Source organism: Macrotis lagotis, chromosome X (assembly GCF_037893015.1).
Source record: "Macrotis lagotis isolate mMagLag1 chromosome X, bilby.v1.9.chrom.fasta, whole genome shotgun sequence".
Lineage (NCBI taxonomy): Eukaryota > Metazoa > Chordata > Mammalia > Peramelemorphia > Peramelidae > Macrotis > Macrotis lagotis.
In genome coordinates this window covers 229,294,155-229,317,965 of record NC_133666.1, presented here as the reverse complement: position 1 = coordinate 229,317,965, position 23,811 = coordinate 229,294,155, and the positions used below count along the sequence as shown (strand labels likewise).

The following is a 23,811-nucleotide window of genomic DNA, read 5'->3' as shown; positions in this document are numbered from 1 at the left end:
GGAGAATTTAGCAGTTTCTCTAATTATTTTATTCTCTTCAATTAGTGTATTGATTCACTTTACATATTTATATATCTATGATACACATTTTAAGATAACATGGTAGCACATGAGAGAGCGAGCTTTAAGACTTACAACTTTTTAGGCTATTTTAATAACTTTTCTTCAATGATTCAAAAAGAGTGTACCTACTATGTTTTGGGTACAGTGCTAGGTGCAGGAGAGAAAAAAGTCAAAAATGATAATCCTTACCTTTAAGGAGCTTACTTTCTCCTGGGGGAGACACATGCATATGAAATAAAGATAGAGAAGTGCTGTTGAGCAATGCTGTGATCATTCAGTATTGCTTATTGAGTAACTGAATATTTTGGTATGTTTGGTGTTTTTCCTTTTCTGACCTCATTTTGGTATATGGCAGCACTAGGTCAAAGAGTATGTGCAGTTTAGTGACTTTGCCTAGTATATTTGCAATTAAGTTTTCAAAAGATTTGTCCCAGTCCATAGCTCCATCAGTGGTCCTTTAGTCTCATCCTTATTTATTATTTTCTTACTCTTAAATTGGCATCTTTGCTGGTCTTAAAAATAATAATAAAGTTAAAACTAAATTATTTAAATTTGAATATCACTTATCAGTGATTTGAATCATTTATGTAGTTGTTGATAGTTTACATTTAGGGGGGAAACTACAATAATCGAAATTGGTCATTTCTCCTATATTATGATTTCTATCTCTTATTTCAGAACTCTTCTCCTAGTCATAGGAAATTTTCTTTTTTTTCCAGTTTGAAAAACCACACTTTTATTTATGAAAGTGACTAGAGATATCCAATAGTTTCTATTTTAAAGCAAAAACAAAACCCTCCTTCCTTTCACATTTTTCTTTCTTGTAGAATTGTTAATACAAGAAAAAAAAGTCAGGCTCGGCTCTCATGTAAAAATATGGAACACTTCACAAATTTGCGTGCCATCCTTGCACAGGGGCCATGCTAATCTTCTCTGTGTCGTTCCAATTTTAGTATATATGCTGCCGAAGCGAGCACGGAAATTTTCTTTATTCTTTAATTTATGATACAATCTTTTATTTTTAGGTTGTGAATCTTTTTAGAACACACACATATATGTATATATATATATATATATATACACATACATACATACATATATACCATTGTCTTTCCAATTTTATTTCATATTACTCCCATATTTGCACTCTATATTTTAGACTGATTGAACTCATCTTTGTTCCCTAACACACCCTACATTTATATGCTTTGATCTCTTTGCTAATCTTGCAAGAGATAGCTAAATGACACAATGGTAGCATCCACTTTGGGCATGGAGTCAGGGAAACGAGTTCAAATGGAATCTCATACCCTGGACTAATCTCTTATTCTGTTCGTCTCAGTTTTCTCTCTGTAAAATAGGGTTCCTAATAGCAGCTATCTCACCATGTTGTGAGATTCAACTAGCCTTAGGATAAGGGCTGTGTAGACATTATTATTAATGATGATTTTTATTAATATTACTATTATTATTCTTGTCTCTTCCTTCATTCTCTATAGAGTAATTGTTATCCCTTCTCTTCTCCTGTCCATTTAAATTCAGTTCAAATGCTACCTTTTCCATAAAACCTTCTCTGACTTTCTTGATAATGATAGGACATTTTCCCTTTTGATACTCAAGTAGCAGTTTTCTGGGGAACTATAGAATTTAATGGAGTAGTCTTTTAGAACTTAATTCATTAATTAGTTTTGATAGTGTTCTCTATGAAAAAGAAGTTAATTGTGTGGTTTAGTATTGTATACTTTTAGTGAGCATCCAAACTTCATTTTGACAAACTTTATACATTTAGGCTTCCTGTTGATCAGGGCTCAATGCTTCTAGTTCTGATTCCTAAATGTGAGATATTTGTGTTTCTGTGGGAAGGCATATTTGCAATAATGATGAGTCAATGAGAAAGTATTTCTATATATCTACTTTTCAAAGTTAATCTCATTTTTAAAAAAAATTTAAAAATTTTTTAAGCTTTTTTTTTTTTTGCAAGACAATGGGGTTAAGTGGCTTGCCCAAGGCCACACAGCTAGGTAATTATTAAGTTTCTGAGGCTGGATTTGAACTCAGGTACTCCTGACTCCAGGGCTGGTGCCCCTAAATCTCATATTTTAACAATTTTTTTTCTTTTTCTGAGATCCACTTTATCTCAGATGCTAACCTTAATATATATGTATTATACATATATAATTTTTTTTTTAAGATGGCCAAATCAATTTTCAAGATTGCCCCTCTTTCCCATTTACCTTCAAGGGAAAGATCAGGACATTATGAAAATAAATTTTTAGCATAAAAGAACTTGAATATACAAGATGAAATTGTGAAATATATCAAGATTCTTTTGAAAAGTTATCTGAACTTTTCTGATATTATAAACTTGGGTCATTCTGGAATTCCATTCATTCAACAAAAATTGATTTGCTTTAGGGTTGTCTAGAAATGGATGTCTAGAAATAGAAGTGAGACTAAACTGAAGGATGCTGGATGTAAGGAGGAGGTTGAACTCTGTTCCCTAAGTACTTAAAGAATATTTGAAAGTTCTTAAATTAGGGAATACTGTGTTTAGGAAGCTTAATTTGGTGATTGTTGGGAATTCAAAAGAGTGAACAAGTGTCACCACTGTGCCAGTTCAAACACTCATGACCTTCCATATAGACTATTGCAGTAACTTATTGGTTGGTCAGCTTGACCAGGTCTCTTACCATTCCAGTTCATCCTTCCTTTAGCTATCAAATTGATCTTTTTTTAAATGCAGGTCTGCTCATGTTATCCCCTTATTCAATAAACTCCAATAGCCTCCATCACCTCTAGGACCAAAAATTGTGTCATTCAAAACCTTTCTACTATTTATAGCACTGTCACTTCTTCCTCCTTCTCACTGGTCAGTGAGGGAGTTGGAATATACCTTGCTCTCCCTATTGCTGTTTGTAAGTTCTCTCCCTACCATCATCACAGTCAACTTCTTCTTTGAGGTTCATGCAGTCCACATCTACCACCCAATCAGAATCCTGGTAACTGTTGGCTACTTACATCTAGGATATTCTCTCTCTCTCTCTCTTTTTTTTTTTTTAATGAAGTTAGTATCTGGCTGGCAGTTTTTCTTTGTTCTCCAATTCCTGCCCTCAAAATAAAGGTACTTCAACAAACATATTGATATTCCCCTAAACACCTTAACCTCCCATTTCCTCAACTTATTCATTTTCTTTGTCCTGTTCAACTTTACCTCAGCCATATACCAAAATGGTCTTATCTTGATCTTGCCATCACCAACAATTGGTCCATTTTCATGTTCATGATTTTCCTGTCTGATTATATTCTATTAGCATTCCACCTTACCTTTTTTGTTTTTGTTTTTGTTTTTTTGCAAGCCAATGGGGTTAAGTGATTTGCCCAGTGATGCAGCTAGGTAATTATTAAGTGTCTGTGGTCAGATTTGAACTCAAGTCCTCTGGACTACAGGGCCAGTGCTCTATCCACTGCTCCACCTGGCTGCCCATCCACCTTTCCTTTTGACTTTTTATACCAAATCCTGTCCTTTGTCCATACCATGGCCTCTATACCCTTAACTCCTCAGTTCTCAGATCATCACCCCTATACTAACTACATTGTCCTCCATTCTCTCTCTTTTGTCCCCTTGGTAAATCAGTTTAGTCCTACATTATCCTTTTCTCTTGAGAATGCTGCCCTGTTTTACCATTGTGGGTCTTGCCAAGCTTCATGCTTGGATCTCTCCTACCAGAGAGTAAATGGCAAAAATCATGCAATTGCCCAGACAGGGTATAATTCAGATTTATAGTATTTAGTCTCAACTGAACTCTCACTGCTTCTAGGCAATACTTTTTTTTTTACAACCTTTATTTAACTCGCTAGCCCATTCCATAATGACACTTCCTTTTTACCCTTCCTCAAATTTTCCATGGTTTCCCTGCTTCCTATCCCCACCCTAGTTGAGATACTTGCTTCATATTTTACTGAAAAAATTGAATCCAGTCAACAAGAGTTCCCTTTTATCCCCTCCTCCTTATCTTATATCACCCAGATGCCTTCTACCACTGTCTGTTCTTTTACTTGAACCTCAGATGATGAGGTGACTGACCCTTTCTTGGGAAAGTCAACTTTTCTACCAGCACAAGTAATCCCATTCTATCCTATTTTCCTCCAATAGATTGCTTCCTCTGTCATCCTTACCTTCTCATTTGTCTTTGCTCTCTCACTATCTTCTGGCTGCTTCCCTATTTTCCTACAAACCTGGCCATGTCTCCTCATTCTTATACAGTCCCCACTTTATCTCTACAAGACATTATCTCATATCTTTCCTGTCTTTTGCTTTTCTTTGTACCTCAAGGATTTCCTGGTACTTTGTAGGTACTCAATTTTTGTTGACTGTTCATAAAAACAAGAAGGAAAAACAGGACAAATATGAAAATTGATGACAAAAAAAGAATTTGAAGACTAGGAGACTGGAAAAATAGTGATATATTCAGCCACAAAGATTTATGAGGACATTGTGAATAATCTAGGATATCAACCTTCAAAACCTCTACCAATGCTTCCTTATAGGAGGAGAGGCCATTTATAGTAGAGAATTGAGTTCTGGTCTTGGAGTCTGGAAGATCAAGGTTTTAGTATTTAAGTCTTTTTTTGATACTATCTGTGTGTGACCTGGATAGATTTCTGGACTTTCTCATCCTTTAATTGGAATCCCAATATTGATGCTTTTCCAGATTGGGGGGTGGGGTAGTTGGAGATACCTTTGGAGATAGTTGCAATTACTTAACATTTCACCATAATTCTTATTTGGGGGGGAGTTTTGAGAGTTAGGGAGAATCAGGAGAAAATGTCTCATCCTTTATCTTATTAGTCATATAATTTTCATATGACTTAGATGGTGCCTTCTTTTTTTGTTAGAATAGATAAGTACCTTGCTGGTGGTCATTATACTTTTTAGGCAAGGTGACTAAATGTTATGTGAAATGGTGTTTCTTACTGTCTTTAGTTTCAAAGGAAACAAACTGCTAATTCTTTGTGTTTTTTTGAGCCATCTTTCCATTTAACTGCAACAGTACTTTTATTTCATTAAAATGAAAGTGTCAATATTGATTTATTTAGGTCTTCTACAGCATATCTGTTCTATTTTTGGATAATGATCTCACATTTAAAGCATCAGGATATTCTAAAAATTGCAATTTTTAACACCTTTTAGCAATGTAGAAGTGGTAATTATATATTTCCTCTTATCACAACCAGTGGCTTAGAATAGCATTTATTGACCAGTCTATTGGTGATATTCTTTATTATTTTTTTTTGCAAGGCAAATGGGGTTAAGTGGCTTGCCCAAGGCCACACAGCTAGGTAATTATTAAGTGTCTGAGACCGGATTTGAACCCAGGTACTCCTGACTCCAAGGCCGGTGCTTTATCCACTATGCCACCTAACTGCCCCGGTGATATTCTTTAATAGTTAATTAGACTGATCCTCAGAGAATAGTTTGTCCCCAGGATTGTATTCTAAGCCTGGTTGAAATAATGATTCATTTAGATAAATTTGATAATTAGATTTATAACTGATGATTTTGGGTTATGTCTCAAAACTGGATAACATGGGATACATACTTTTTGTAAGATTTGGTGTCATTAAATATGTAATATTGGTTTGGATAGATAATTAGGATTTATATTGCAAATCTGGATTTATTTTTTGCAGTGATGACTATGCAATTTGTTTCTTTTCAATTTTTAAATTCTCTCATTTCCAAATTAGCTTATCTCTTTTCCTAGCTTTTTCTCTTAATTCTCCTTTTTTTCCTGAAGAAGGCACTATCAAAGTGATAGTAACTGAACTCTACAGGACCTCAAGAAGACTGTGGATAGATTTTTGTGAACTTGCATGATGGGGATATATTACATCTTTATTTCAATATAATTGGCTTTCTTTGTAATCCTATTTTTTGCTTTTAAAAACAATCTGAGAAGGGACCCATAGGCTTCAGTAGATTACCAAAAGGGTCCTTGATAAAAAAAAAAAAAAAAGACTAAGAATCCTTGTTCTACCATATCATAGGAGTAGAAAGCTGTAAGGGAAAAAGAAAAATAGATCATGATTGGGTAGTAAATTTTTGGAGTTATTTAACATGGAAGTGGAACACTTAGGGGAGATGGCATGACCATCTTGTATGTAGTTGAAGTGGAATAGAATAGTACAAGGAAATTATGTAGTTTGAGAAACTCGGAAGTCGTATACATGTTACTTACTTGCCAAATCTAATGACCTTTTCTCACTCCTGGTCCTTTTTTACCTCTCTGAAGTATTTCACACCGTTGTTTAACTTCTGGATATTCTCTCTTTTCTATATTTTCTTAGCACTGTTCTTTTCTGATTCTCTTAACTGTCCTATTTCTCCATCTTAGTTTGAATTTCTAACCATATATGAATCTAAAAGTTTTTCTCTTAACTGGTGATCTTTGCAGCTTACATAGATTTCAGTTATCATTTCTATGCAGATAATTACCAGATCTCTGTATCTATAGTCTCTCCTGAGCTCCCATATCACCAGCTGCCTTTTGGACACCTTAAATTATGTACAAAAATTATATTCTCTTCCTTCTCAGCAGCTCTGCTTTCCCCATTCCCCCCCCCCATCTTCTTCTGAACTTCCCCATTACTGTCAAATTCACCATTCTAACTGGTCACCCAGGCTTAAATTTGCTTTTCCATTCTTACGCCCCCAATAGGTTGCCATATCTTTTCTACTTTTATTTACACAACCACCTCTCTAATTCAGGCCCTTATTTATTGCCTTTCACCAGCAAGTCTCTCTCTCTCTCTACTCCAATCCATTCTCTGGTTCAGCTACCAGAATGATTTCTCTAAAGTAAAAGGTCTGACCATATGACTTCAGAATTAAATACAAAAGCCTCTGTTGGACATTTACAACTTTTTAAAAAGTTAGCTTCTTCTCACCTTAATTCTCACACTTTTTTCTTGCTAGCTCTATTATCCAGCTTACATTGACTTGGATATCTCACCAAGTCTTTTGACAATACATCTGTTCTGTAGGAGAGAACTAGCCTATTTAGTTTTCTAGTTAGACCTATTTTTGATTTAAGATCCATCCTACACAGCTGCCTAAATAATCTTCCTAATGCATGGATCCAAGCATGCTAGTTCCCTGGTTAGGAGAAAATCTTTTTTTCTAATCCTTTTTGGTTGTTCTTCAAATTACATTGTAGTTGCTTTTCTGCTATAACTTTGAAGCCAGGAACTGTTTTTTTTTTCTTTGCATCTCTAGGATCTAGCTTAGAACCTTTCTTAGATGCTTATTGTACTGAATTGACTCATTTAGGTGATCAGAGTAATTGATGAAGAAATTAAGGGTTTATGGGAAAAGGCTGGTAATTGGAATCAATTTAGTAAGGAAGAGGCTGAAAATATCAAGAAGAGATCTAACTAGGACTTGGTCTAAGATTGTAAACTTTGAGTTCTTTCAAAGAAAAACATTTTAAGGACAATAGTAATGTTTTTGAGTTCAAAGGCTTGAATGCAATTGTATTGACTTCTCATCTACTCCAACAAACTATGATGGCAGATCTATGAGTGGTATAGTGGTATTCATTGCTGTTTCTAGAAGTTTAAAAAAAAACCTTACAAATATACATAAATTTCATCAGGCTTGTAGAAAATGTTTATACTCTACTGCCTGTAGAAGGTTTCCAATGTATGTAATTAGTGTTGTTTTCTTATTTAGAGGTGATAGTGATATAATAACATCATTTGTTTAAACTGAATATTTTTAATATTTCTGAGACCTATAATTGCTTATCATTGAAGTTCTCAAATATTCAAATGATTTTTGTAATCTTAGTAACATGGAATATCCTTCTAGGAATAAATTTTTCCATGTTTTCCTATCCTTTGCCTTCCCATAAATTGTCCTTAGGAGTTCACCTAACATATACTGCATGTCTTCTTAGATGTCTCACTGTCTCACGAATAGCATTGGAGCACACTGTCATCTTACATTCTTTCCATGTGGTCAACTTCTCTTACCTTTCTCTCAAATGAATCCTTGGTAATAGCTTTTATTCTTCCTATTCTTCAGAGTTTCTTATTAGTTATATATTTTAATTTGCTGACATCCTCTATATTGTCTTCTTCATTGCCAAATGTGTGGTGTTAATTTTTAATTCTATTGGGCCCCCATTGCATGCTATGTTGCTACCATATAGGAGTACAGAAAGAACGTTTTCATTAAAAATATGTGCCTGTGCCTTTGTTTCATAGAGAAGCTTGATATCCCTAAAAGAGCTTTGATATTTCCTGAAGGAAATCCAATTAGCTCTTCTTCTTGCTCCATTCAGGGCCCAACTCTCTTTTATTTGACCTAGATATATAAACTGATAGAGATAATATTCTTGTCAAATGTATATGCCACTGTATATAGCAATATATTACAATGTCCAAGTAGAAGGATTTCCTGGAGATAATGAGGTTCTCTAGACACTCCTGTTTATGAGTGCTACTTTTGTCGATTTAAACTAAGTTCTAGAGTTTGCCTTGACCATTTATGTGAAAAAAATCAGATAAAGAATGTCTATTGCTCAAATTACAGGTTGACAGATAGACTTGGAGAGTTTATCATTTTACTATTATTAACTAATAATTTAAATCTTTTTACTATAGTGGGATAATTTTATCACTCAGTTATAATTTAGCATTAGTATCATTGATAGTTGCTGGATTCTTTCAAAATATGTGTCTTTTAAAATAGGTGTGAGACAACAGTGTTGTCCCTAAAGGTAGTATTCCTGACCCTTTGGAGAGTATTTTTGGTTTTCCCATTTATCTCAAATCTTTCCATATCTAACCATACCAATCTCTATCTAGGGTTCTTTTATTCAGTTTATTTGGGGTTTTTTGGCCCTTGGACCAGAGATAACTGGATACAGACCCAAGGCTAACCAATAACCTGTAATACTGTCAAACTAGTGGTTTTTTTGTTGTAAATTTTAAGCAATAATTAATGTCATTTACATAATGCTTTATATAATGTAATGTAATATACTGCTTGATATTTAATAGATAGAGAACATGTCTATGAATTGGAAAGACAAAGGTTCAAATCCTTAGTGTGACACTCATCTAAAGACCATAAATTGCTGAACATTGGTTACTTTGCATTGATAAAAGGGAGAGTTTCCTCACTGAGGAGTTATCTAGTGATATGTAATATGACTATACCATCTTCCCTCAAAAAATAAAAACAACCCACTACATATAATAATTTTGACTGAATCTACCTTTGTTATATAATTGAGCAAGTTTCTTCATTAGTGCCCTAATTAAAAAGATTGTGGTCTCCATTTCTTATTTCTTGATTATTTTTGTAATTATGCATGCTAACATATCATTTTATATTCTAGATATCTCTTCTATTTACCAAATACTTGTTAAAGTACTCTTCCAGCATTATAGTATAGACAAAGGCTTAAAAAGATACTTTAGAGACTGTAAAAACCAGTGCTTTCATTTTACAGAAGAGTTTGTAACTTGTCTAAGGTCATACATGTAGCAAGGCTTTAAAATCCAGATCTCAGACTTAAACACTGAATCACAGTTTGTGGCAAATCTGAATTATATTTTTTACTTAAAAAAAACTAGTTTGCTTTTGCATCATGGCCAAAATGAAAACCCCTAGTTGGTATTTAAATCCTTCACAGTCTGACCTATTCTTCACAGAGGTATTCTTCCACGGGGAAGATAATATACTTAATTCTCCTCTTTAACATGTTGTGATCTAGCTAAACTTGCTGTTTCCAATGTATAAAAAACCTATTGCCTGCCTCTTGTGTATTTCATGAACTTTTCATCTGTACATTGAATGCCTTTTACCTCTTTACTTCCACTTTCCTGAACTTCAGTAAAAGCTTCCTATATTAAGAAGTCTTTTCTGATTTTCCCAGTTGTTAGCTCCCCCATCTTGACATCACTGAATTGTGTGTGTGTGTGTGGTGTGTCTCCTGTATTTACTTTTCTGTGAAACCTGTATCCCACCAGTAGAACCCAGATATAAGAGATCTGGAATTGTGATTTTTATTTCTTGAGCCTAGCACTATACCTTGACTTAATAGGTGTCTAGAAAATGTTTTGGGGCAGCTAGGTGATGCAGTAGATAGAACATGGACCCTGGAGTCAGGAGGACCTGAGCTCAAATGCAGCCTTATATACCTACTAGCTGGGTGACCTTGGGCAAGTCACTTAAATCCTTTGCCTTAAATAAATAGAATTTTTTAAAAAAGAAAATGTTTGTTTGACTAGTTTTTATTTTGCTGCTACTATTAATATCAAATAAAAAAACTTTTAAAGTAAACATCTACTAAATGAATGATGAAATTCCAAAGATTCTCTCCTCTCTTTATACTTAATGAAATCTTGAGGAGAGGGAGGAAAGACCTATGACTTTGAGCAAGGATCCCATCAATTAGTAAACAGCAACATGGAAATTTTGAGTGAACATAATTAATGTAATATCCTCTTTCTAAACTATCTTATATACTTAAACTTCATATCTATCTCCTTCCCAATATAAAAGAAACTTATTCTCCTTTTCTTGGAATCACAAAAACATGTCTATTTTTAGTAAAAGAATGTTGCGTATAATTATGAATCACACTTTAGTGGTTCTACCAATATATTTATTAGTTGTATGAGTATTGGTCCGAGAATCAGAAGATCTGGGCTTATTTAAATTATTGCTGTTTTGATCACAGCCAGTTAATTTCATCTTACTGAGTCTGTTCTTTATCTGGTAATCCCAATAGTATTACCCTCCCAGGGTTGCTGTGAGATTTAAATAAGTATTTTTTTTAGATAGTATAGGCAGTTTTCTGATATTAGAGGTATAACATAGTAACATATCCCTTTCTATTCTAGTAATAGATCCTTTTCTTTGAACAAAACTTTTTTTAAGGTTGTTTTTTTTTTTTGCAAGGCAAATGGGGTTAAGTGGCTTGCCCAAGGCCACACAGCTAGGTAATTATTAAGTGTCTGAGACCGGATTTGAACCCAGGTACTCCTGACTCCAGGGCCAGTGCTTTATCCACTACACCACCTAGCCACCCCTGAACTCTTAAATGTGTATGTTGTTTCTTCTCTGAGACATTTTTGATGAGAATGAAGGCTCTCGCTCATTTCCCTTCACTTCCCCCCTTTTCCACTTCATTGCAAAAGATTTTTCTTTGATTTTCTTATGTGAAATATCTTAGTCCATTCTACTCCTTTCCCTTACTTCCAGTGCATTCCCTTTTCACCCATTGACTCCATCTTTACAGTCTATTATACCTTCATATTCAGCTCTCTCGTGCCTTTTCTAAATATACTCCTAACTGCTCTATTAAATGAGAAGGTTCATATGAGTATTATCAGTATCATCTTCTCATGCAGGAATACATGCAGCTCAACATCATTGAATCCCTCATAATTGGTCCTTCCCATCCTCCCTCTCTATACTTCACCTGAATCCTGTACTTGAAGATCAAACTTTCTTTTCAGCTCTGGCCATTTCAACAGGAACATTTGAATTTTCCCTATTTTATTGAATGTCCATCTTTTCCCTTGGAAGAGGATGTTCAGTTTTGCTGGGTATAGTTGATTCTCAGCTGCATTCCAAGCTCTTTTGTCTCCCAGAATATTATATTCCAAGTCCTACTAGCCCTTTTTTCCTTTCTTTCCCTTACTTGATTTCAAAATCTTTTTTGAGCTCTGCCATAGCCTGAGCCCAATTTCCATTTTTCTTAGAGCCTTCAGATAAATGCAAAAGCTTGGACTTTGTCATCTTCTAAGTGTGTGTTTTGATTCTCCTTGGGATCAAAGTAATTGTCTTTGGTCAGATACCTTTTTTTTTTCTGTTTACCCATTTCCCTAACCTGTGCCCTGGTTTTGGGATGATTCCTAAGCTTTTGAGTTATTGGGACACCCCTGCAAAGACCTCAGAGCAGGCTCTGAATGCTCTCCTCAACTGTGCTCTGGTCTATGGATGACCAAAAACACTTCCCTCAGCCCTGGAATTGTAAGGATGGTGCCCACTCCTCTATGACAGTGTGGGAGCCCAGACTACCACCTGGATCTGAATATGGACAAAGCACCAAAATCCTGTTCTAGGGAAAGAGGAGAGACTTTGACAAGTCTCCCTCTACCCACTTACCTTCCATGGGCTGAGGGCTTTGGGAGCAGCTGCTGGGCAGCTCTGTGGACCTACTTCCAATTCCTGGGACCTGGGTTGTGCACAGGGCTGTAGCTGTGCTAGGGGCCAAGCTGACCTGGGCTCTGTTTTCACTCACTGGCAGTGGTTTTTCCTCGGATCTTCCAAGTTGTTCTTGGTGTTCCCTGGGTTGGCAGGTCTGGAAACTGCCACAAGCCAGTGCTCCCAGGGATCCAGGCACCCCATGGGCCATTCCTGGAAGGCTGGAGCTCCTTCGCTCAGGCTTGGTGATCTTGGCTGTGCTGCTGCCCCCTCCAACCCCATGGACTAAAGCCTTCCCACGATCTTCCAGGTTATCTTGGGCTGAAAAATTGTCTCACTGGGTTCTTTCTGTGGGTTCTGTCTTGAAAATTTAGAGTCATAACTTTAAGGTTTTTGGAATATTTTAGAAGAAAGCTCCTGGGAAATACTGTCCTTATGCCGCCATTTTGGCTCCTATCCCCATAAGTTGCATTCTCTGTAGTATTGTTTTAATGCTTGTCAGTTTAGCTCTAGAAAGGACCTTAGTATTTGGTATTATCTGCCAGGTGATCATCAGTATCTTCTTAAGTCAATGTAAATGGTAGCAATTCTAGTTCCTGACATGGTACGTGCTGGTAGACTGTCCAAGTTACACAGTCATACAATAATGAGGTCAGCACAATGGTTCTGTAGACCTTCAGTTTGGTAGTCAGTCTAATGCCTCTTTTCTCCCACACTTTCTTTTGGAGTCTCCCAAATAATGAGCTAGCTCTGGCATTGCGAATATCAACCTCATTGTCAATGTATGTACCTTCCTGAAAAGGGCTGCTAAAGTAAGTGAATTTGTCCATAGTATTCAGAACTTCTCTGTTTGCTATTACTGATGGTTCCACCTATAGATGGTGTGGTGCTGGCTGATGGATTACCTGTGTTTTCTTGGTATTAACTGTTAGGCCAAAATTAACACAAGCTGCACAGAATTGAGCCATACTTTGTTACATCTCAGCTTCAGGGGCTGCATTGAGTGCACAATCATCTGCAAACAAGATCAGGCACCAACACTCTTCATCTTGGTCTTGGCTTGTATTGTAACCTTTTCAAACTGAAGAATTTACTATCAGTGAGATAGTTGATCTTGATGCCATGTTCATCCTTCGTGAAGGCTGATAAAATGGTTGAAAACACCATGCTAAAAAAAAGCATGGGAGCAAGGACACATCCTTGTTTTACTTCATTGGTGGGAAACATGGTACACTATCCAGAAGCCAAGCAAGCACGCCATCAAGAAATTGATGTACAATACTGATGAACTTCCCAGGCAGCCACATTTTGACATAATTTTCCATAAATTCTTATGACAATCAATATCAAAGGCCTTGGTCAGATCTCCATATGTGGAACAAACTTCTTTTCTACTCCTGGCATTTTTCTTGGAGTTTTTGGGCAACAAATGCTATGTTGACTGTTCCTCAACCCTTTCTGAAGCCACACTGGCTCTCAGGAAGGTGACATCTTCTAAATTAAGGATCAGCCTATTCAGAAGGACTCTGGCAAAAATCTTACCAGCAGTGACTAAAAGAGAGATACCCCTGTGATTGTCATAGGACAATCTTATTTCCTTTATAGAGATGGACATTGGAGGCATCCTTGAATTATTGGAGGATTAATCTCTTCAAGTCATTTAACCTGGAAAATTTCGGTCAACTTTTGGTTGACTCCTACTCCCCCCCTTTCCTCCTACCTTATAGTTCTCAGCTGGAATAGAATCAACGCCAGATGCTTTGCCATCTGAAAGGAGCCTTAATAGCATTCAAAACCTCTTCTTCAGTTGGAACTTCAGCTTGAGACAGATTGACTTCAATTTGAGTTAAACAGTCAATGACTTCTGCCTTGATTGTTCACAATCTGTTAAGAACACTATGGAAGTGTTCAACCCATATCTTTAGAATCATGTTCCTATCGATAATCAATGTGGCTCCATTGGCACTAAGTAGTTGAGATGCACCATAGGTCTTTGGCCCATAAATAACTTTGAGGTCATCCATCATAAAAGCACTTTGGAATGTTACTATCTGCAAAAAATTGAATTTCATCTGTTTTGTTCCTGAGCCAAGAGTCTTCCCTATGCCTTGCTTATATATTAATTTTGATGGAATTAAATGCCACCTTTTTTTAGAAATGGATGAAGTATCCTGTTGGTAAACCCTGTGGAATTCTCATTTTTCATTCAGTAGCTTCTGTTTTTGCCCATAGTCCTTAAAAGAATCCATTGATTTCCACCCTCCCCCCCAAAAAAAGAAACCTCCCAGAAATATTGTAACCAAATATCAGAATTCCCAGCTAAATGAGAAAATACTAAAAGAAGCCCAAAAGAAGAAATTTAAATATCAGGGAGCCACAGTCAGGATTACACAAGGCTTACCAACATTAAAGGATGGGAAGTCATGGAATATGATATTCTGGAGGGCAGAGGAGGTTTGAATTACAACGAAGAATCAACTACTCTGCAAAATTCAGCATATTCTTTCAGGAATAAGAGATGGATTTTCAGCAAAACAGAGGACTTTCAAACTTGCCTGATTAAAAAAACCAGAACTGAAGACTTAAGATTTGCATAAAAAATGTAAGTGAAAAGGAAAAAAATATTATTGAAGAAGACTAAATTGTCTAATCCCTACACAGGAAGATAATATTGAACAGAGACTCAAGATTTGTATAAAAAGATAAATGAAAAGAAAAAGCATTAGTCAAGAAGATTAAATTGTCTACATTCTTACACAGGAAGATAATACTTGTAACTCTTGGGCATTTTATTTCTCCTAGGACATTTGAAAGGAGCATACTTTAATAGAGGGAGTAGGTTAGGTACAAGACAATTGTAAATCTATACATGGAAAAAAAGGACATGGAGAAGAAAGTAGAGGCATTAGAGGATAAATAACACCACATGAAGAGGCACAAAGTAATATAGTAGAAGGAAAGAAGGGCGGGTGTGAACACTGAGTAAATCTTAGCCTTGAGATTTGGCTCAGAGGGAATAACATAAATTTTTGATAGTGTTTAGAAATTTATCCTACTCTACAAGGAAATAAGAGGAGAATGGGGAAGTAGTGGTGATAAAAGGACAGGAAAGATAGAAGAAAAAGTAAGGGGGCTGATAGAAAGGAGGGCAGATTGAAGGAGGCAGTAGCCAGAAGTAAAACATTAGTAAGGAGGGATAAGGAGAAAAGAGAGGAAAAGTACAAACAGGGAAGATAGGATGGAGAGAAATACAGTTAGTGATCATAACTATGAATGTGAATGTGATGAACTCACACATGAAATGGAAGTGGATAGCAAAGTGAATTAAAAACTATATATATATATATATATATATATATATATATATATACACACACACACACACACACACACACACACATGGGGGCAGCAATCCTTATCCTCAGACAAAGCAAAAAATAGATCAAATTAAAAGGGACAAGGAAGGAAATTACATCTTCCTAAAAGGTAACATAGGCAATGAAGTAATATCACTGTTAAACACATTTGCACTAAGTGGCATAGCATCCGAATTCGTAGAATAGATGCTACATGAGTTACAAGGAGACACAGATAGCAAAACTGTCTTAGTTGGGGGCCTCAACCTCCCTTTCTCAATATTAGATGAATCTAACCAGAAAATAAACAGTAAGAAAGTTGAGGTGACTAGCATTTTAGAAAGGTCAGATATGATAGACCTCTGGAGAAAATTGGATGGAGATAGAAAGGAATATACCTTTTTCTCTGCAGTATATGGCACCTACACAAAAATTAGCCATGTTTTAAAGGAGTAAAAACCTCAAATGCAGAATAGCAGAACTTTTAAATGCTTCCTTTTTAGATCATTCTGCAATAAAAATGAAATATAATAAAGTGCCATGTAAAGATAGACTAAAAATTAATTGGAAACTAAGTAACCTAATTTTTAAAGAAAGAGTGGATGAAACAAACAACAAATCATAGAAATAATCAGCAATTTCATCCAAGATGACAAATGTTGAGACATCATACCAAAACTTGTGTTATATAGCCAAGTTATTAAGGTAAATTTTATATCTCTAAATTGCTTATATTATAAAATAAAGAGATCAGTGACTTGGGGATGCAAGTAAAAAAGCTAGCAAAAGAACAAAATAAAAATACCCAATTAAATACCAAATTAGAAATTGTGAAAATCAAAGGAAAAATTGATAAATTGAAAATAAAAATACTATTAACCTAATAAACCTAAGAGTTGGTTTTATGAGAAAACAAATAAAATAAACTTTTGGTTAAATCTTATTAAAAGAAAGAAGAAAACCAAATTATTGATATCCAAAATGAAAAGGATGACCTCAGCTCCAGAGAGGAGAAAATTAAAGTAATAATTTGGTGCTATTTTGTTCAAATGCCAATAATCCTAATAGTATAAGTTAAATGGATGAATATTTGCAAAAATATAAACTGCCCAGATTAACAGAAGAAGAAATAAATACTTAAATGACCCCTTTTCATGGGTAGCTAGGTAGCACAGTGGATAAAGCCTCAATGCTGGAGTCAGGAGGACCTAAGTTCAAATTCAGCCTTAGACACTTAATAATTACCTAGCTGTGTGACCATGGGCAAGTCACTTAATACTTTTACCTTACCAAAAAAAAAAACCCATTTCAGATAAAGATATTGAACTAGATATCAAGGAATAAATTCTACCAAACATTTAATGAACAATTAGAATTCTGTATAAACTTTTTTGCAAAAATAGGTAGAATCTGGCAAATTTCTTCTATGTCACCAATATGATGCTGATATCTAAACCAAAAAGAACCAAAACAGAAAAAGATTATAGCTCAATCTTCCTAATCAATATCAATCCAAAAATTTTAAGTAAAATTTTAGCAGAGATTACTGCAAGTTGTTAGGATAATAATACCCTGTGATCAAATAGGATTTATACAAAGACTACAAAGATGGTTCAGTATTAGGAAAGCAATCTGCATAACTGAATATGTCAATGAAAAAATTGACAGAAATCATATGATTATCTTAATGGATGCCGGAAACAACCTTGATACCTATTCCTGTTGTACATACTGAAGAGCATAGGAATAAATGGAGTTTTCTTTAAAATGATGTTATATCTAAAACCATCAGCAGACATATGTAATAAAATTATATGTGTTTAGATCAGGTATGAAACAACAATGTCCATTATCACCGCTAGTATTCAATATTGTATTAGAAATGTTAGACTTAGCAATAAGAAAAGGAAAAACTATTGAGGTAATTAGAATAGGCAGTGAGGAAAAAAGCTGTCTCTTCGCAGATGATATGATATACTTGGACAACCCTAGAAAATTAGCTAAAAAACTACTTGAAACAAACTTTAGCAAGGTAGCAAGATATAAAGCAAACCCACATAAATCATTAGCATTTCTATATATAAAACCAAAAAAGTCCAACAGGAAGAGATAGAAACAAATTCTGTTTAAAGTAACTGTCAATGACATAAAATACTTGGTAATCCACTTTCCAAGACAAACCAGAAACTATATGAATACAATTACAAAACACTTTTCACAAAAAGTCAAATTTAAACAATTGGGAAAATGTCAATTGCTCATGGGTAACCCAAGCTAATATAATAAAAATGATAATTTTAACTAAATAAAATTACTTATTCAGTGCCATACCAAACTACCAAAAAATTATTTTTTAGAGCTAAAAAATGAGTAAACAGTCTTCTGAAAGAATAAAAGGTCAGGAATGAAAAAGGAAATTAATGGGGGAAAATGCAAAAGAAGACGATCTAGCATATCTGATCTAAAACTATATTATAAAACAGCAGTCATCAGAACTATCTGGTTCTGGTTAGAAATAGAAAAGTAGATCACTTGAATTGTCTGTACAAAAGAAATAGTAATAAACTATAGATTTCTACTTTTTGATAAACCCAAAGATTCAAGATTCTGGGATAAGAACTCATTTGACAAAAATTACTGGGAAACTTGGAAAAGAGTTTGGCAAAAACTAGTTACAGACCCACATCTCACACTGTATCCAAGATGAGATCTAAATAGATATAGCATTTAAACATAAAGGGTGATACTGTTAGGAGAATAAGGAATAGTCTATGTCAGATCTATGGAGAGGGGAGGAGTTTGTGACCAAACAAGAGATAGATAACATAAATTGTAAAAGAATTATTTTGACTAAATTAAAAAAGGTTTTGCACAAATAAAACTAATGCAACCAAGATTAGTAGGAATGAAGAAAGTTAGGAAACAATTTTCAGAGTTAGTGTTTCCGATAAAGGATTCATTTCTATATATATAATTGAGTCAGATTTGTAAGAATATAAGTCATTCTTCAATTGATATGAACAAGGCAGTTGAAAAAATTAAAGCTATCTATAGTCATGAAAAAAATGCTCCAGATTATTATTGATGAGAGAAATGTGATCACGACATACCCCTTAGATTGGCTTAAATGATAAAAAAAAAAACCAAAATCATTGTTGGAGAGGAAAACGGGGATATGGGATACTCACTGTTGGTAGAATTATGAACTGATCCAATCGTTCTGGAGAACAATTTGGAGTTTATGCCCAAAGGGCAATATAACTCCATACCTTTTGATCCAGCAATACCACTAGTATCTCAAAGAATTCGTTAAAAGGGGAAAAGATCCACATATTTATAAATATTGATAGCAGCTTTTTATAATGGCAAAGAATTAGAAATTGAGGAAATTCCCATCATTTGGGAAATAACTGAACACGTTAAGGTATATAGATATGAAGTACTCTTATTCTGTAAGAGATCATGAATATTCTGCATGAACTGTTGCTGAGTAAAGTGAACAGAGTCAAGTGAACACTGTATACATTAAAAGCGATATTGTAAGATGATCAACTACAATGGATGCAGTTCTTCTAAGTAATTCAGTGACCAAAGACAACCCTGAGAGACCTGCTATGGACAATGCCATCCACATCCAGAGAAAAATCTATGGATTCTGAATACCAAAACAAAGCATACTATGTTCCCTCTCCCTCTCCCTTCTCATTTCCCCCCCCCCTTAGTTCTAATTCCTCTTTCAAAGCATGACTAAATATATGTTAAACACAGTCTTACATACACAATCTATATCAGATTGATCACTGCCATGGGGAAATGGGAGGGAAAGGAGGGTGGTAGAAAAATAGACTCCTCAAATGTTGAAAACTATCTTTGCCTGTAATTAGTAAAAAAAAAAAAACAGATTAAGAAAAAAAGAATATTATGGCAATGCTTTGTTTCCTTATTCAAGTTACTGATTGTTTTAAACTGATGCTTCAAAGCTTCTTGTTCACAATCCTAGGTGTTCTTACCCTTCACATAGAAACAGGGGGATAGGAGAAAATGTCATCATTTATTAAGCAGATAATTATTTCAAACCCCCATATGAGCAACTATGCTTGATGTCAATGATAGGAAGAAGAGTGAAACATAGTCCTTCCTTTGAGGAACAGCCCTTAGTAGAAGACAAAGCAAAGCAAAAAAAGAAAGGTGAGAAAGCACAGGAGTGTTCTGGGCATATGAGAGAGGTGTCCATTTGGACTAGGGGCTAAGTAGGATACTGGGAGGAGCAGGGGATTAGGTTGAAATTGTAGAAGATCCATATCAGTTAAATAAGTCTGGACTTGATATAATGTAAATTGTAATCATCATCATTGCTGCTTTACATTATCTCATTTGAGCTTGATAACAGCCTCTTGAGGTATCAACCTGGAGAGGTTGTTATAATAGGATTTAATATCATTTTAAAGATGAGGGAACTAATTCAACCAAATGAGGTGGATATAACATGACCAGTGGTAGGCCAAATTTAATACCTTTCAACAGGAACCTCAGTATTGAGCTCTCTCTACTAAACTGCTTTTGCAATCACTAGTAAGCATTGAAGGAGAGAGACACTGAAAGTTTTTTTTAGTAGGGGAATATATATTTTAAGTGCTGTTCTAGGAAAATTAGTCTAGAAATATTGTTTAGGATTTAAAAAGGAAGGTCCAGGGTCTGAGGTAATCAGAATCTGAAAACAGGAATAAAAAGGAGATAAATTCTGGATACTATTAAAAGTCAAATTAATAGTATGTGGTAATCAATTTGAATGTTGAATGAGAAAGGAGGGGAAAAAAGAATAGAGAGCACTTAAGGTTTTGAACTTCAGTTGGTGGTTGAAGGAGAATTGGCAATACAAGTAGAAATAGGAATCTTAGGAGGGAGGAACAAGTTTGTTTTTGTTTTTGTGGGTTTGGAGTATGAAATAGCATTTTAAAGGTTCAGGGAGCGTGTTTATTAGACAGTTAGAAATGCATATTTGGAGACTTGGATAATTTCAGTTTTGAATATGATTCATGATAGTTTGAACATTCAGCTATGTGAATAAGATTTAATTACAAGAAATGAGCATCTCAGGTAAGATTAGTTAAAATATTAGAAAATGTTATGACATTGGCAAAATGAAATTTGAGCTTGGTGTGGTGTTTTAAAATTTTTAATAAACACTAAGAAAATAATTTGTCATTTTATTATAATCAGGAAATGGTCATTGTGTTTATCAGTATTCTCAAGTCTGAAAAATTGTTTTACTTTATAATGATATAGTCATTGTATAAATTGTTCTTCTAATTCTGCATTGGTTCATTCAAACCCTCCTTTGATCAGTTCTTAAGGCATTTACACTCCATTATATTGATATTATAATTTGATCAATCTTCCTAATTAATAGACACCTCTTAGTTTCCACTTCTATGTTATAAGAAAAAGGGCTCCTATCAATATTTTTGTACATATAGGGGCCTTATTAATGATTTTTGGGGATATAATTTAAATTTTCTATTGTGGTTGGATCAGTTCAGCACTACTAACAATATTAGTGAGCCTGATCTCCCAGAGTCCTTCCAATAATTGTCATTTTCCTCTTTTTTTTTAGTCATTTTTGTAATCTGGTGGGTGTACAGTTGCTTTTCTTTCATTTCTTTATTAATGATATGGAACTTTTTTTATAGCTTGATAGTTAATAGTTAATCAGTGTGATTTTCTTCCCATTAGAACTTCCTAATTTTTTTGTTCCTTATATAGCTCATCTCTAAAAAAGCTTAAAATGAAAAAGTTAACTAAGGGTAAATTATTTGCAGCAAATTATAAAAGAAATTTATGGCAAATAATTTACCCCTCGTTATTTTTTTTCTTCCAATTGTAATATGTTGATTTTGTTTTTGCAAAAAACCTTCAATTTTATGTAATCAAAATTGTCCATTTTATTATCTATGATCTTCTCCTCTGGTCTAGGGTTCTTCCCTTATCCAGTTAGTAAAGATATCTCTTGGTCCTCTAATTTGCTTATGTAGTTTTTCTATATTTATGACCTGTATCCATTTGGAGTTTATTGAAACATAGTTTGAGAAGTTGATGTAATCTTTATTTTTGCTAGATTATTCTCAATTTTTTCAGTAGTTTCTGTTGAATAGTGATTCCTTAGTCTAGTAATTGGGGTATACAGATTTATTGAACAGTTTGTATCTATACTTTGTATACCTAATTTATTCCCTTGACCAACTTTTTCTATTTCTTTACTTGTGCCAAATAATTTTGATGATTATTTTTTTTTTTAGTATAGTTTGAGATCTGGCCCTGGCTTGCCTCCATCCATTTCCATTTATTTCATTGTTTCTATTGAAATCTATACTTTCAGATGAATTTTGTTGTGTACGTTTATATGTGGGGAGGTTGGAGGGGTTGTTATTGTTAGTTTTCAAAATAACTGGTAGTTTGATAAGTGGTCACTTAACAGGCATTTATTAAGCGCCTATTATGTTCCCTGGCACTGTGCTAAGTGCTGAGTGAATTCATTTAGGTATTAATATTTACATGGTTCAACCATGAATAATGCATATTTTTTCCAACTATTTAAGTCTTTTTGCAGAGGGATTTTAAAAGTTTTATTAATATAGTTCCTATGTCTGTCTTGGTAACAGTGAACTCCTCAAAATGCTGTACTTATTTTGAACAGAATTTCTCATTCTGTATCTTCCTTCTGGGTTTTATTGGTAGTATATAAAAAGATTTATCTGGGTTTCTTTTATGTACTGCTACATTATTGAAATCACTAGTTTCAGTTAAATTTTTAGTTAAATCTCTACATTTTTAATAAAAAGCATATCACTTGCAAGTCAATGATTTCCTCTGCCTTGATTTCTTTAAAAACATTTTTATTGTAGCATTTCAAAGAATATGTTAAATAATAAGTGATAATGAATATCCTTCCTTTACCTTTGATCTTTTTGTGAAGAATTTCTGCTTGTTGATTTTTCCAACTTTTGAAGGATTGAAATTAATCTTTAAGGCACTTCAAGAAAATATTTATTTGCTTAAAAGAGAGAGTATGTGTATGTGATATGAATGAAGAATTAGCAGCAGAGGTGGAAAGGGAAAAATTCGGCAGATAGGAGAAAAACCAGAAGAGAGTAGAGAGGGAGAGAATGAATAACCAGGAAGTGATACAAGTGTCTTAACACTTCAGAGAGGTCAAGAAGGATAGGGACTGAGAAAAATACTTTTTCCACTTTTTTTTTTTGACACTTTTGCACATTTCCTTAAACATGCATACATATAGTGGTCACAATACACACAAAAGTCTGAATGATCGTACATAACTAAGTAGACATATATGTATACATACCTATATACACTTCTAGAATGTATGCTTGAGAGGGACATAGGGACAAAGAGACTTTACTGCACCAGATGACAAAATCAGGATCAAGAAGTAGATGTTTGCTAAGAAGCACATTTCGATTTAATGCTAGGAGAACTAGTTATTTCATAAGAAGTAGAGTGGAATGAGCTTCCTTGGAGAGTAATGAGTTCCCCCTCACTGGAGGTCCTCAGTGATAGGAATAGATAGTATGCTTTAGTGGAATTCCTTTTTAAGTGAGGTTGGTTAAATGACTACTGAGCTTTTGTCCCTTCCAACTCTTAAAATATTTATTATAAACAAAATTAGATATCATCATTATTTACTGCAAGCACAATATGTAATTATCAATATAACCAGTGAAGGAAGTATTCATATTGAAGAATTAATATATCTTAAACTTAAAAACTGTAATATATAACCTGACAACCAGGTTAAGCAAACTATTTGCAGTATTCTTCAACCCAGGTATATAGCATTATTCCCCCCCCCCCCCCTTCCTCTTATCTCTCTCCTCCCAAGTTTATTTTGGAAATAGCACTAATCAATCCTGGTGGTGCTGTTTGCTTACATGATTCTAGGTAATTTTGTTTAAATAGTGTGGACTTCATTTTTTTTCCCCATAGGTAATATAAGGGATCTGAGATGATCTCTAGCTTCTTTCTTGTCTTAAATCCTGGGAAGAATAATTTTAAATTATTTTCTAAATTTAGAAAAATAATGAATAAATTTATTTTTTTCTACATTATACATTTTAAGCAGGTTAGAATAATCTTCTGTAATAATCC

The 23,811-nt window shown here is 34.4% G+C and overlaps 1 protein-coding gene and 1 non-coding gene across 2 annotated transcripts in view; one reads left to right on the top strand and one right to left on the bottom strand.

Annotated features, from left to right (window-relative positions):
- RASA1 (RAS p21 protein activator 1) overlaps window positions 1-23,811 on the top strand; it is a 289,596-nt gene that overhangs the window by 6,861 nt on the left and 258,924 nt on the right. The gene's annotated exons all lie outside the window — the stretch shown is intronic.
- On the bottom strand, window positions 934-1,040 carry LOC141503579 (U6 spliceosomal RNA). The gene has a single exon (XR_012472925.1). It is a non-coding gene; the product is annotated as a U6 spliceosomal RNA (small nuclear RNA).